Source organism: Vanessa cardui, chromosome 19 (genome assembly GCF_905220365.1).
Source record: "Vanessa cardui chromosome 19, ilVanCard2.1, whole genome shotgun sequence".
Taxonomy (NCBI): domain Eukaryota; kingdom Metazoa; phylum Arthropoda; class Insecta; order Lepidoptera; family Nymphalidae; genus Vanessa; species Vanessa cardui.
In genome coordinates, this window is record NC_061141.1 from 5,303,501 (window position 1) to 5,321,208 (window position 17,708).

Consider the following 17,708-nt stretch of genomic DNA (forward strand, 5'->3'; position numbering starts at 1 on the left):
CAATAGGTTTAACTCGAAATTAATCGATAATTTGTTATAAAACTTAAATTTGACACAAAAAAATATCTCAATATGACTGTAGGTAAACGAAACTCTCGGGTATCGCTACCATTATGTCGAGTAACTATTTTATTATTTTTTATTTTTTTCAAATTCAAATTTAGAATCGTCCAAGAAGGTTTACAAAATAGTTTTTAATCAAAACATTTTAAAACTTGCTATGATTTTTTGAGTTTAAGAATTTTATTCAAAATATCCCTAGACGGTGTTGATGTGTATACATATACGTTCTTTATTATTACATAAAATAAGTTGTTACCTTTTAAATATATGTAATAATTATGTGTGCTTAAAATGTGATATTGGTACAGAACATGCACAACTTATTTATACGAAAGTACCTACTCTATAAAATATCCAAAAGACAATTTAAATACTGTATTGTGCTCGGAACATACGATTACTCAAAAAAAAAAATTATTTAAGCACAATAAATATAACATACTGTTGGAATAATACAAAAACTCTCCTCACAATCAATACTTTATCTCTCCTGAAGTGGTTCACAATCAAAACTGGTATAAGATTGATTTTTTTCTCAATCCTTCCAATTCGACGATTAAAGTAGGAATGACCAGGCTTACTCCTAGTATTTAATATTTACACGCCCCTCCTCCGACTGTAGCGACATCCGGTTTTGATTTATTTAAAGAAACCATTTAGTTTAGTCAAAACCGGATGTTGACAACCAAGGTAATTTGTAACAACTATATAAATCGAATTATTTATGCTGGTAATACTTTAATGCATTAAAACAATAAAATATGATCATATTAAAATAAATATGCTAACAATACAAAACCGAAAAGAATTAAAGTCATCACAATTTCCAACGACAGTTTAATCTTAATAAAAACAAATTAAAAATGAATTTGACTCAAAGCGTTTTATAATCAAACACAAACCGTTTCAACTTGAAAGTTAACACATACGATGTTAAATGAAACGAGTCGAGGCGTGCCTTTATCAGCTCTCCTTGTAACTCAGGAAATGAGATTTTTGCCTACGCCAACGTTGAACGAACAGTTAGCGAGCGTATAGAGGTACTGCACATTGAACTCGTTAAGATAATATTAAAAATATATGTATTCTTAGAGTCGAGATGGCCCAGTGGTTAGAACGCGTGCATCTTAACCGATGATTGCGGTTTCAAACCCAGGCAGGCACCGCTGATTCATGTGCTTAATTTGTCTTTATAATTCATCTCGTGCTCAGCGGTGAAGGAAAACATCGTGAGGAAACCTGCATGTGACAAATTTCATTGGAATTCTGCCACATGTGTATTCCACCAACCCGCATTGGAACAGCGTGGTGGAATATGTTCCAAGCCTTCTCCTCAAACGGAGAGGAGGCCTTTAGCCCAGCAGTGGGAATTTATAGGCTGTTGTTGTTGTTTGTTGTATGTATTCTTATTCAAAAGTAAAGTAACAGCCAGTATCTCACTGCTGGAATAAGATCTTATACACATATATATCAGAGCAGGATTTAGCGAGCACGAGGCCCTTAGAAAATTCTTTTAATCAATGCTTTGATCAGCTTTGTGCTAAAGTATCAAGTAGTAAAAAACAATTCAATACTCAATAGGTTTATTTGATATCTATCAGTTAGGTTACGCTCATTATAGTGGTTTAATTAATTAGACTTAGATTAGAAGCATATTATTCGATACAAGATTCAATAGATGATAAAAAAGCGTGCAGTTAATACCTGTTGACTTCCAAGCATATTAATTTAAATAATTATATTAACTAACATGACTTTGAATTTTTTAAATGTTGTAAAAGAGTAACTACTGAGTTCCTTGCCGGTTCTTCTCGGTAGAATCTACTTTCCGAACCGGTAGTAGCTTCACTTAATCGTAAAATGACGATTCAAAAGTGCTTGTAAAAGCCTACTTGAATAATGTTTATTTTGATTTTTTTTTGAGATTAATAATTAGGTCCCAGTCAAGTACTATTAATTAATAGTCTAATAGATAGCTGTACTGAAGACTGATGACACAAATTACTATTTAAAAAACAAAAATTCTTAGGCAAAGATGGGCTTTGTTTAAAAATGCGGGCCCCCTGTTTCGCGGGTCCCGTTGCAATTGCTTTTGCAATTGGATGGATCTTCATTGGGTCTTCATATATGAATAGAATTAGTTGCGAGTTACGTTTATGCTTAAGTTTATTTTGGTGAATAAGATCAAACTTTGAATATGTCGTTCGTTCGTTTGAAGTTTTATCGGAATTGAATCAGGTATGTATCACAACTAATATAAATTCGTAGAGCCCCAGTTTAATTAAAACCGAAAGAGATTAATTATAAACATGAATTAACGTCGGTTAAGATTTAAATCTCATTTATTTTAAAAATAACTTTCTAATTTTTAAATATCTTTTTTGAATTTAATTAATGTAGTTTTAAATAAAACAATATATATATCAGACTATTTTAATCTTAAAATATTGTTATTGTAATTTTATATATAAAATATTCATTATATTTTTAATAATATATTAACATAAATTACATAATATATATTCCCCATTACAATCCACTGTTAGCATAACAAACATCAGCGTAAAGAGATCACTCATTTTATGGACGTCGTATCAAAAAAGTTACTTTCCGTAGCAGTCGACTTTCAACCCTTAAATCATTAAGCAGATGTGTTTTCTAGGAAGGTAAACATGTTTTATTCTCTGTATATTATAGACTAGCAGTTTAAGGCTATTAGATGTCTTTTTTTTAATTTAATTTACATCCACGGGCTCGCAGATGCCCGTGCCTTTTTTACATTTTGACGTTTTGTATTTTATACTAAACATCAGCAGATCTTCGCTGGAAATCATTCTTGTCGTCTTCTTGGGAGACGTGGCCTACACTGACTTTTTTTTAATAATATATACATAATCTATAATAAATAATATATGATAAAAATTATTAGATGCTTTTAGATGTCATGTGTTGGGCAAAAAATAGGCTTTGTCTTCCTTGTATTTCATATTTGCTTCATACTAAATTTAATGAAATTCAGTTCAGCGGACTGTCGTGAAAGAACGACAGACAGAGTTACTTTCACATTTATAATAATAATATAAATTATTACCTGATGAGGCTTCTTTAGAGCCCGTATCGAGACCACTTTAAATTCAACCGCCTTATAGCAAATCTTAGTATTGTGTATGTATAGTTTGACGAGTGAGTGAGCCAGTATAAATGGGTGTTATATCGTAGATATTCAAGTTTACGGTGCGATGGTGATGTAAGGAATGGTTAATATTTCTTAAACCGTCAATGTTTATTATATTGACCACTTTATTCAAGTATTCTGTTTGTAACTAAACCTTACCTAAATAATAAAAATCCTTAATGAAATGTATTTAGCAGTGTTTTAAAGTAATAACAATTATAAATAATTCAATATATAAACATTACACTTATTTAGTGTTAGCCAAAGTAAATAATACTTTAAAATCTATAATTTTCAATATAAGAAAAATCTTTTCATTACCTAAATATGATATCATTTATAAACTAATGGCACACAAACATTTCTGATCAGTCATTTTACATTCAGCGATAGAAGTAGTTTGAGCAACTAATTGGATAAATAATTCTTCCAATAGCCAAAACTAGCATCAATATCACATAGAATAAAAACTTCTGCTCATAAAGAAGCACTTAAAAGCTAACTTCGTGTTAACATCTTAACGATGTTTCATGATTTCTGTAATCAAGAAAGTCCACTTATTCATTCCCGCAAACCGCCAACGAACGGGAATAAATGTAAGTGAGTAAGAGGGAGTGCGTTTTAGTAACTCGGAGGCCTTAATCTTTTTGTAAGGGCATTCCGTGCTCGACTCAAGAGACAAGTGCCCAGTAATGGATATCTATTAGCCGCAGAACCAAGGGATAGGGCTGGCGTTCTTTTTTTAAAATATAAAATACATTTAGTGTATATTAATTCGTGTAACCTTCATACAAGTTGTGTGATAAACTATTGATAGCGAATTGATATTTGGTTCGTTTATTTGGAATATGACGAAATATGAACTAAACAACTTTTATTTAATTATAAAAGAAATATATATTCTTATTAGTAATTACTAATATGATATGACTGTAAATAGCCAATGATTATTTAAAAAAATTAATAGCAAACGAATTGTATGATCATTATAATTAAAACGAATTATCGTTGTTTCACAAAATACACACTTTAGAATGAAATATTCGTTCAAATCATTAAAAAAAATGTCATATTTTTTCGCAAACAAACAACAGCCCTGCTGCCTAACCCCCATCCATTACAGTGATTTCCGACACTCGCCTGACGTAGCGACGCTCACTTACCGCGGGATCAAAGAATCTGTTTCGCGTTGAGTACATGGGACTTCAGGTAAATATTATCGTAATTTATTTTATCAAAGTATTCAGAATAACAATGCAATCATATAGTCCTGATCCCGGTGAAGAATATATATTTTAAGCTTAATTAATTAAACAAACTGGTATAGATGTGTCATCCTTAATCACACAATGGAACTTTGTTTTAAGATATATAAAAGTATACTCTATTAACATTATATATATGTATTATCGAGTAGGCTTTTACAAGCACTTTTGAATCGACATTATTCTTTGTTACCACCATTCGGACAAGACGGGCTTGCACAAAGCCCGGTAGGCCGTCTGGGTAGGTACCACCCACTCATCAGTTATTCTACCGCCAAATAACAGTACACAGTATTGTTGTGTGCCGGTTTAAAGGGTGAGTGAGCCAGTGTAACTACAGTCACAAGGGACATAACATCTTAGTTCGCAAGGTTGGTGGCATATGACGATGTAAGGAATAGTTAATGTTTCTTACAGCGTCATTGTCTATGGGTGATGGTGACCACTTACCATCAGGTGGCCCATATGCTCCTCCGCCAACCTATACCATAAAAAAAAACTACTCTGTTATTGTTCTGCATGCAGATTCCATTGAAGAAAATTTAATATTATATATTAGCTTGACGCGTCATTATTGGGTTGTAATGGTAATTAAAGGTTTAATCTATACATATAAATACCCATAGATATAAAAATTGTGATAAAACGGCAACCATTTCTTACATCATCGACATATTTCCTTCAAATCAATTTCAATCCCTTTTGCACATAATTAAACTGGGGGTAAATTCTAAAAAATTATATTAGCTGTGATATGTACCCGATTGTATCCTACTTCAAATAATATAAATATTTGAATTTGATCACAATAAATCTCTGCTTAAATTGCACCCGTGCGAAGCCGGGGCGATTCGCTTGTATAACATAATATACAAATTTTACCTGAAAATAAATTGAGCGGTGCGTCGAAGTTTACAAATCAGTATACAGCTATAAGCTGTGGCTGCAATCTGATCGTCTATAAAGGATGGCCAGCTGGTCCGTCGAGCTATCAAAACTTTAAGACACAGTAGGTCTACGATTTACGATCGGCAGTTGTAGTCAGTAAGCAAAGCGATAACTTAGCCTATTCTTGTTTGTAGTGTAAAACATTTTTTTATGAATAAACAAAATCTGAAAAATACTTAATACTTATGCTTATGTAACTATATCAATCAAAATAAAATTAACTATGATTTTGAACTATTAGGGTGAGTTGGAGAAAGATCAGCAATGGGGTAAGTACTGGGTACTTTTTATGTAAAGCAAAAGTAAAGTAACAGCCTGTAAATTTCCCACTGCTGGGCTAAGGCATCCCATTAAGGAGAGGGTTTGGAACATATTCCATCACGCTGTTCCAATGCAGATTGGTGGAATGCACATGTGACACAATTTCTGTAAAATCAGGTTTCCTCACGATGTTTCCCTTCACCGCCGAGCACGAGCTGAATTATAAACACAAATTAAGCACATATATATGTATAGTGGTGCTTGCCTGGGTTTGACCCCAAAATAATCATCCCCAAATCATCGGTTACGATGCACGCGTTCTAACCACTGGGCCATCTCAGATGTAAGTTTTTACTTTTTATGTGTTGTTTTCTACTCAATAGAAGCAGTTTTATTTACTTGCATAATGAAACTGCATCTATTCTTCATATTTACGTATGTGTTGTGGCTATTGAACAATTTAAATAATTAACACAAATTTAAAGCTTATGTCAAAATAACATTCATAAATAAAAAAAAATTAATGCAAGATTATATTCCTGATAAAAAAGTATGACCTTAGTATTTCTAGGTAGGGTATGTGTAAATTTAATAGTGCTTTATGGAGATACTTTGTAATTAAAATGGTGAAAAGAGTGACTACTGATTTTCTTGACGGTTCAGCTTTATCTTTATTTCTAAATTTAATATGACGTAATTTTGTGAGTTAACTTGAATGAAGAATATTTTGATTTTATTGATTCTGATTTTTGATAACAGCTCTAATCAATCGAAAACTCGATCGGAACCAAACTCATACATTCTGTTTTATAATAACTAATTGGTGCCTAATTGATTACTAAAAACAGTACAAATTAATTGAATACAGATCAACAATTAAAACATAATTCATCAGTCACCAAACGTGATATCAAAAATAACAAATTTAATTATCATTTCAACCATAATTATACAAATCAAAATCGAACTACTGATGATTTGGAATATTGATATCAACTGTTATCAAAAACGTATTTAAAAAAAAACATTTATCACCAACTTAATGTAACTGAAATCGAATACAAAATGATAATTACCGGAACAAAGAATCATGAGAAATCGCCTTATCGGATTCATCGTCTTACAACAACAGAATGCTTTTAGTAAATTACGCGATCTTTTTGCAAGAATATATATAGTTGGTAATCCTATGTTGTTCAACGCAATTACTTGTGACTGTAAGTAGGATTGCGGATTCAGGAAATGTCTAAGCGATAAGACGTTGTACGAATCAGATATGCCTTCAAATATGAATATGATCCATTATAACATATACGGTAACATGAGTTAAGCGTAGATCAAAAAATTCAGGAATTAAATATTTCAAAGTAATTAAGTCTCCCAGTTTGATTTGAGCGACGAGCGCTAAAGACATAATATATAGGGTTCAATCGGCCTGAGTACGGAGTGCGTGTTACCTTTATATTTTTTGTGTTGTGGGGTTGTTCACCTGATGGGGTTTTGTACAAGCACGTCTGGGTATTAGACATATATACCGCCAAGCAGAAATACTTAGTATTATTGTGTTTTCAGGGTGAGTAACTTATAGTATTTACAGATACGAAAAACAAAACATCTTAACTCCCAAGATTTATGCCGCATTGTTGACCCATAAGCTCGTCTGCCTGTATAATAAAAAAACAACCCAATAGTTAGGACGAAATACATTATTTTTTTTGAAAATAATGACCTAAATTGAGACATTTTCTTTTGTTTTTTTTTATATTTATATTATGTTATAGGCGTCAAACGAGCACGAGCCATCTGATGGAAAGTGACTACCACCACCCATGGACATCTATGGGGGGCTCTCAGGTGCGTTTACAGCCTTTAAGAAATGAATATATCTTATATATATCTTAACATCGATTTGTAAATATGTATGTATATGTATTTATATAGTATAATATACGTAGTATATGTATTTTGTGCGTTGTATTTGTATGTATGTTTATGTATTATATTTTTATTTATGTAATTATTTATATTTTCATATTTTTCTATATATTTTCTATACTAGTCTGCACTATCTTGCCCGCTACATCACCCAGTCACTCACCTCCATAGGATGACTGGAAGAAATCTCTATTAGAGATAAGTCCACCTTTGCCTGTACATATTATATTACTGTACCATCATTGTATACACATATTTTAGTGCAATAAAGAATATAATATATATTGTGCAACAATAAAATCATAACATTGTTTTAATACTACAGGACAAATTACAATTGGATTTTATTATTATTAGTCAGAAAGGTACGAGGTAATCAACTAAGGTTACGTCTTTTTAATATTATTTAAAGTCGCTGTCAGTTTGTGGATCGAGTCAAAACAAACACTAGGAATAAGGCAGCTGATAAGAAATAGCAGATACCGCTGGAGCATGGAGTATGAATGGAACAAACATATCGTTTATAAGCTTATATTGAATCGTTATTTAAAATCGAATTGCATTTTTATTAGAAATAACGAAGAAACTAAACGAATCGCTTGAGTTTATGATGCCTTGGTTGTTACTTGCAATGTTGTTCATTTATTTCAAATGTTCCTCATAAGCTTTATTCAATCTAACTGATTGGAAATACTAAGATTGCAAAAGATTAACAGACTTTATACCAACAATTAACTATTTTACTTTGTATTAAAAATTTACTTTGTACAAAATTTTGTGTTAACGGTAATATTATTTGAAATATAACTTTCTTAAAAATATCCCCAATGCTATTTGCCCACTCCCATGACTCAAGACAGACTGTAATTCTGACAGACTTTTTGAATTGTTTGCTGGCAATTAAGGAAAATCCATTTCGTAGCGGGCGACGATTTTTTATCATCCTTAAATCAGGGAAACTTTGCTTTCTTGCCATCAAAAAGGGTTGGAAATATCACTAGTCTGGATTCCAAGTCACTCTGGAATAACATGCAATAACACTGCAGACTCGTTCGATAGAGCAGCTATTTCATCGGCTCTACCGATCGTTTTTAAAATTCTTCTCAAGACTTGTGTGTTCAAGTGAAAACTTACCTGGATAATCCTGGAACTCGCTTTGGAAAGCCTCATCAAAATCTAAAGGTAAATTTTATGCCTTTCTTCAACCAGACATTCCAAGGCGACCTTGATTTTCTCTTCACAGGCAAGCTAATCGTCGGGTCATCACAACTATCTGTGTTATACGCCTTGGTCCTGCATGTACTCCCATACATCTGCACAAAATTAGGGTTAGAGATCACTCTTTGTGTGAATATAGTCTAGACGAAGGTCCCTTCTCCCATATGCTGTTCTCCTGGCCCAAACTCCTCCATCCTATATACAACGTTCTCCCTCCCTCCCTCCCAAAGTCCCTCGCCCTATTAATGTTGAATGTTTGGTAATGTTTGTGTTTAGTCCATTTTCTAAATTTCTATGTATATTAAACGTAATAAGATTAAACTGTAGATTATTCTGTGATTGTTGTTATTCATTATAATAGAAGTTGTTTTCTTTTATGTAATTATAATTGTGTTGTTTTAGGTTATGGGTTTTCAATCCGACTTATACTATTATGCCTTCAAAATTAATTTGAGCCTGTAATCTCGACCGTACCGATCAATCTCTATCGTGTCATCATCATCGCATGTGACATTGGCGAATTAATCTGTCTATTTGGCACAAATAAAAGTCACAAAGGAAAAAAATATCCCTAAGTGTGTGGATCTCTGAGATTTTAAATAGCCCTTACAACCTTTTTTTGGAAAAACATAAAAGTACCACGATTTCTGTACAAAAAAAAATAAATAAATAATAGTAATAATAAATATGAGACAACATCACATACACTCTGATCCCAATGTAAGTAGCTAAAGCACTTGTGTTATGGAAAATTAGAAGTAACGACGGTACCACAAACACCCAGACCCAAGACAGCGTAGAAAACTAATGATAATCTACATCGACTCAGCCGGGAATCGAACTCAGGACCTCAGAGTGGCGTATCTATGAAAATCGGTGTACACACCACTCTTACACGCAGGTCGTCATAAATATTAAAAGTACAACTCAATGCTTAATTTGCATTTCTTTAAAAACCTTTATATATTTTAAACTTTAAAATCGAATCAAAACTTGCAAAGCGCGACTTCCTATAAATAAAACAGATTTAACTTATAAAATAACAAGCTATGATAAAATATACAACTCAAAATATATTACACATAATTCCATTCATTATAGTGCTTTCCGTGAAATTAACTTGTTTTTATTAACTGAACCTTATACAACAGCGTTTATGACTTTACATGATTTAGAATAAACATCAAATAACATGATTTGTCACAATTTTCAAAAGTAATAGTTTGTATAAATCACTCAAACCTACATAAGGTCAAAACAAAGAACCCATCAAGCAAGCACCATTGAACATGCTCACTCACGTTTCCTCCAAAAAGGTCGTCCGATTGACCGGAAATAGTGGTGGTGTATTTACAACTTCCGACCCGGGGGATGGCGGGAAACCAATTAATAACTTTTATCGTTTCCGCTGTTGGCGTCTCGAACAATTAGCACGGACATAAAAACCTTCACGCCTGATTGGAAGGGTGACATAGAGTTAAGCCTTTTGGGATTTATATTATCGAACCTGTTTATTGTGATGGTATTCGTTAATATATAAATTAATTAAGTTTTTTTTTCGAAATTCGATTCTTTTTTATTTTTTGTTATTATCATTATTGATTAGATATGATATGAGCTATGAAAACGGATTAATAAATTTTCACATGGTAAATGAATCTTTATATAAATAAATGTGCAATCATTAATAATAATACAACATAAAATTGTATTTTCTAATTCATCATAAAAAACCAGAAATATTTATTGACTTATAAATGTTTTGAAAGAGTATTAATAATACATATTTGATAACTAATATATGTAATATAATTACATATAGATAAAGCAATACACTGTTAATGTTACACTGTTCTAGACAAAGGCTTCATTGCATCATGAGTAAAAGGTTTGGAGTTTATTACAAGACGCTGTACCAATGAGGTATGGATACAAGTGTTGCAAAATTTCCACAGTTATATGTAAGACATTTTTACCTCTTTATTTCTGTACAACTGTGTACCATATTATATAAGCATGAAAACGTATATGGGGTTAGTCCAGTGTAATTGCTAACAAAACGACTCACGGCGTTATTTAATTTGTATACTAATTTTTTTTATGGTATAGGTTGGCGGACAAGCATATGGGCCACCTGATGGTAAGTGGTCACCATCGCCCATAGAAAATGACGCTGTAAGAAATATTAACTATTCCTTACATCGTCAATGTGCCACCAACCTTAGGAACTAAGATTTTATGTCCCTTGTGCCTGTAGTTACACTGGCTCCCTTCAGACCGGAACACAACAATACTGAGTCCTGTTATTTGGCGGTAGAATAACTGATGAGTGGGTGGTACCTACCCAGACGGGCCTGCACAAAGCCCTACCACCAAGTAATTAATCACTTTAACTCTTTCTAGTATTAGCGATTCACCAATTGAAAAAAGAAGACAGAGGTCTATTTAGCTAATTACAATCAAAGCAACTATAAGGCCGTTATTGTTCGCAGCGTTCGCAGTATTATGAACTGGTAACCACTTAAAATGACAAGGTTTTAGCAGAAACTCCTTCCGTATAATTCTATCTTATCTAAAAAGAAATATTATAAATAAGTAATATTTATTCAAGCTAGACGATGTTTGTAACCCAAGCACTTTTGTTAAGTAATACAGGCAGGCAGTTTTCCAGTCTACACAGAGTCACTTGAGCCAGTAATTGAATGATGCCAGCCCGCGGCGCGTGTCGTTTGCGGAAGCTCCACAAATCTACTTACATCCTCTTTGTATTGACTATCGCGATACCTTCAGTCACGAAACCGACCCAGAACATTTTTTAAAATAAATAACAGAATTTACTAGCAACTATTCTGTTTAAAAAAATAAATTCAATATATCATGATTCTACATATAGTAAACTATAACAAAATATACTAAAAATATAGGAACATAAAATGATTTCCCAAGTTTCCCAACAAAAAATATTCAGTATATATTTATAATAATAAACACATTGAACATGTGATATTTGTCTGAATTCGTTGAATTTAATGCAAGATATTTACATAATAATTAACATTAGCACCTTAACTACACACGGATAAAAAGTAAACAAGTAAGATTAAAGAAGGTTTATATGGTAGTTTTCCTAATCGACCAATGAATGATCCAGCTCGAGATAAAATACCGTATCCAATAATTTGCGATGAATGTATATCGCTTATGCGCCTTGGGGCCTTCGTAATGACATCACAGTGCGATAGGCACTCCCGTTCGCATCCAGAGATTTTTATCGAAAATGTTATACTCACACAGCGGTTTTTATAGCTATCGATAGCTGCTTACGATAAGCGCTTTAATACTTAACGGACAGAAACCAAGAAAAACTAAAGCAAAACCAAAACGTAATAGAATTTACATCAATATTGTTTAGGTGTTAACGCTCGGAGTTAAAATAAACAAGGGAATTAAAATGGTTCCGCTTTACTTGGTTCGTTTTGTAATAGTCGTTATATGTTATTTTAGAATAGAGTCCTTCTAGGTCCTTCTAGGACCAATCGCAGTCATTTACATCAATTTGCTTTTTGTAAATGCTTAAAGTTAAATTTATGCTTGGGTATATGTGGAAAAGAAAACTAATAAAGAACTGCTCAATCTAGATAATTCGAATTTTCATTTCTCATTTGTACTAAATAAAATCCCTAGTTCAGAATTTAGATTACTATAAGAGGCCGGATTATATGCCTTTGCATATTTGCCTAGTTAGCTTGTTCAGTGGTCATTGCATATTAGATAGTCTAACTAGGTAATTACGTTATTTCCAGCCAAACCTATTAAGCGCACGACTCTTATGCCTCGAATACTTCACGTCTTTTCGGTCGGAAAATGAAAGAAACAGGAATCTTAACGGCACTAGTCCAATGCTGTCGATATATCTCAGAAAATGTGGAATGATTAAGGACGCAATATTTTTACTGAACATTTGGATTGGCATAATTTTAATTATTTTATCGTTTATAAAGTTGTTAAATCCACATGACATGAACCATGCCATGACAAAAATGTATTAACAAATGGTATTGAGGTTTTAAAAATGTAATAAATACTTTTTTATTTAAATTCAACCTACTTATGAATAAAATATTAACCAAAACTTTTGTTGTTATCGAAATTCTCTGGCACTGCATCTAATGAGAGTTCTCTTCAAGACGTAATTCATTACCTATAAAAAAGTTTCTTATTAACCTTCACGTACGTATTTGACTTTATTTTTTCATGACTCGTCAAAAATAATGGGTTAATCAATGATGTTGTAGTAAACGGATATGTTATTAACGCGCAAAAAGTGAAGACTAGAAAACGTCCTAATTGGGACGTTTGCTTTTAATTGTTCTACGTAGTAATACGTTTTGCATAAATGAAACATCTAGTTATCCCTTTTACTTATTGTTTTTATCAAGCTCTACTTTTTACTTTTAACGAAATGTAAAAATAAACTAAAATAAACCGTTTATTTTAGTTTATTTTTACATTTCGTTCATTCCCCGGCGCGGCACACTTTATTCTGTTTTTTAGTATGGATATAACATATTCTAATAAACAGTTATTAGAATATCATTGGGGTTAATGATGATAAATAACAGTTTCTAAGATATATCGACTGGTAATGTATGTAAAATAATAATGTGTTTTATACTATGAAAATTTTAACTGCTATTAAAAGAGGTTTTAATAAACTTAAAGTCGGAAATTCAAGTTGGTTTCTTGTAAAAAATGTGTATGCCTGACACGTTTCGAGGTTTAACCACGAGTCTTCGATAAAAAGTTTTATGTTTCGACTTCGGAAACTTTACGCCAATAGTGCAGTACACGCAACTGAGCTTGATTGTAGCGACTACGATTTCTAGTATTTTTTTTTTATTAATTGATATGTTGATTGTATTATCAAGCCTAATTGCAACAGCCGCAGTTTCATTTTTGACAATTTTAAATGTTTTAGTAATAATATTCATATATAAAATCAATGATATATGTATGAATATGAATATATTATTTATAGTTGTATCAGCATACCATATCTCATATTCACCATTATCAATATCCTAATTAATATTATAAATTCGTAAGTTGGTTTGTGTGTTTGTTTCTCTTTTATGCTGTTACTGTTCAACTGTTTATCAAGAAATTTACATACTTGTTTTAAGAGATACAGAAAATAAAGAGTTTCAAACACCAATGGGTTTGATACTGTGGATGGAATACAGATAGGAATAATATTATATATTGTATAGTAGATAGAACCATATCTAATTAAATTACCATACAAAAAAAAACAATTGAATAAAAATAAATTTCCTTGCAATATCATCATTAAATGCAGTCGTATTTCTAGAGAATCTCGACATCAGACCGATAGTAGCCAAAGAGCCCTCTGCCAGTGTGTGTGTGTGTGTTGAAACGAGCGAAACTTTTCTAATTAACTTGGCTAAAAGTTTTTTCGTTAACGACGTTCGGACCGAAGTGGCTTTTGTAGTTCGTTGTCTCGAAGCTCTCTCAGACACGTTTGCGTCTTGTTTAGCTCATCTTGGAGTTACGTAACTTTTTCACATGTCGAAAACTAATTATATGTTTTGACAATGCTTAGAACTACTTCTTTAAATTTGTACTATATTTATATCTGAGCTGAGATGGCCCAGTGGTTAGAACGCGTGCATCTTAATCGATATGTGCTTAATTTGTGTTATAATTCATTTCGAGCTCGGCGGTGAAGGAACAAATAGATGTTTACACTAATGTACTAATCTGTAATATCTATTACTACCTATATTATATAGACGACCTCCGTGGTCGAGTGGTGTGTACACCGGTTTTCATGGGTACGCCACTCCGAGGTCCCGGGTTCGATTCCCGGCTGAGTCAATGTAGATTATCATTAGTTTTCTATGTTATTATGGGTCTGGGTGTTTGTGGTATTGTCGTTACTTCAGATTTTCCATAACACAAGTACTTTAGTTACTTAAATTCGGATCAGAGTAATGTATGTGATGTTGTCTCATAGTATTGACAATTTATTCTATATACTAAGAAATATTTTGTAGGTATAATGTATCGTCGAATTCTATCTAAGCTACGGATTCGTCTTCATAAATGTTTTTGTGATTAACTGAGCTCAACTTTCTGAGTTGGACATTTAAGATTAGACTTTAAATAAATTTGTTATTAACTTTAATTCTAACCTAAGCAGATATAAGAAACAGCCTGTAAATTTCCCACTGCTGGGCTAAGGCCTCCTCTCCCATTAAGGAGAGGGTTTGGAACATATTCCACCACGCTGTTCCAATGCTGGTTGGTGGATATTTATTATTTGTTACTTATTTAGTTACAAGTATGTTTATTGAATATTTATTATTTGTTACTTATTTAGTTACAAGTATGTTTATTTATTTGTCTCAGGCATAAAATGTATAAATAAAACAAAGTTATCAACTCTCAAAATCATTATTAACACTCACTTCGTTTACACTATTCGTTTAGATCACAAATGCTTAATCATATATCAACAAGATAAGGCGTTTACTGATTATGTTATATCTTAAAACATACTATGTGTTTATGTAATCCAGTTAAATAAAACAGACAAAGTACAGCTAGCTACAGACAATGGCGGTAAAATTAGTACTAAGTAATATCCACAAGGATAATTCTTTAAAAATTTGACTCAAATCAATTTAAATATATTTACACTGAGACACCAAATAATAATACTTTTAAAATATTTCATAAGATCTATTCATTTTAGTTTATTTATAAGAGCAAATTTCCTTGTAACATTATCTTAGTTTGAATTGTTTTCTACAGATTACACGTACAAAGAGCTTTAATGGTTTCAAGAACAGTCTCACTTAATACACAATGTGATACACTATTAAACATTGTTTTATGAAAATAAAATGAATATGTTTTCGTGAAATCATAAAAAATAACAATAACACAGTTTAATACAACATAATAGGTACTAAAGAATACAAATATAAGCCAAGACTAATTCAACTTATTTGTAACACAGATAATAAAGACAAATAGCAATATTATATTGAAAGGCTGGAAATCTGTCGCTTGTAGGCTAGTAGGCTAATTCAATTTTTGCCGCCCCTACTTTTTTTTGCAACATTTATTATTTGTGTTCTATCGTCCTCATTACATCGGTTTTTCTTGTTATTATTATGATTATAAACTAGGTGATACTTCTGTCAGTTACTAGATTATTTTTCCAACCCGCTATGTAGTGACGAGTATACGGATATCGGGCGTAATGTGTATGCAAGATTTTTTTTAATTTCTGTAAGATAATAACAAATTTGGGTTAAATTTGCCGCCCCTCTTAATCTGCCGCCCTAGGCTCCAGCTTACTTAGCCTATTGGTAAATCCGCCACTGGATATAATAATGTAAAAATATTGAGTTCAACTTGTTCACCTTAATTACTTAGTAATAACTTAACTTAAGCTAATATTCACTTAACTATAATCAATGGAAATCTTGAACTAAATTTATATAGATAAAAATAATAATCAACATTTTGCATTCATACAATGCATACTAAGCCTTTTTTAAAAAAACATTGTTCCTTACCAAAGTTTGAAAATTCTAGTTTCATATTTATTTATTCCAATAACTAAACATTATTTGGGTAATCAAAATTACATTACACATAACAAATAAACTTATAATACTGCCTAAAATCACACACATATAAAACATTTGTGAGATTTTCAGCTCAATTCGTTGCCATATATGTTTCTTCTCACAATATATACAGCCTCTGTTTAATCTTGGAGCTATCAAAATGTGTATGTAATCCGATTATCCGGTATTGAATTATCACTGAGGACCAAAAACTCTCCTGATAATAAGCTACTGCAGTTAAGTCATTGCTTCGTAAATAGTAAAGGAAACAAGACTCTAATATGTTATTTTTTAGTGGAAAAGAAAAGCCTTATTATTGACATACCTATTTCTTGAACATGGGTTAGTTCATCCTACCCGAGGTAAGTCTCACGAAAGCAATGTCGGACATTATCTTAAATATGGCGACTTTAGTCCAGTCACTATTACATACAAATTTCTACAAAAAAAGCCGTTAAATTCACATACATGAAAAAGGCTTATTTTTGGATATTTTGTGGGCAGGGCTTAGGAAAGCAATACTTGAAAATGTCGACTTTGATTTCCTATGTGCGTTTACCACCGTCTAATTAAAGGGTTGAATTATTTTTTGCGCAAACTCGACTGTGCGTCGTGATACAAGAGTTACGATAAAATACATTTTTGTTGCTTTATATATGCTCTACAATGATAGTATCTGCTATACATTTATTAACTGGACTATTTAGCACGTCTGATAATCATATCATGTCATGTCATGTCATATTGTAATTGTGAACTTTTATGTGTTTTTTTTATTATAATAATTATTACTATGTCTATATTTCTTGTAACATATAGGACACTGTTCATTTATGTCATTTTTTATAAAATAAACTAGGGAATAGATAATCATACAATTACCCTCATACAAAATTAAAATTAACGTTGGTGGGAAATTCCCGAAACTTAAAATACGTGTTTTAATTATTATTAAGTACAATAAAGCAGCACACAGTAACAAATATTATACAGTATTATAACACACACATATAATTATATTTTAGCACCCATCATAATCAATTTACAAATGTACTTGAAAAATAATTATTTACAAACTAAAACTACATACATCTTAATAATTTAAGTACAATGAATATAAGTAAAAACAATAGTAATTAAGTCGTTGGAAATGAAAAGGGACCAAAATTTTATGTCTCT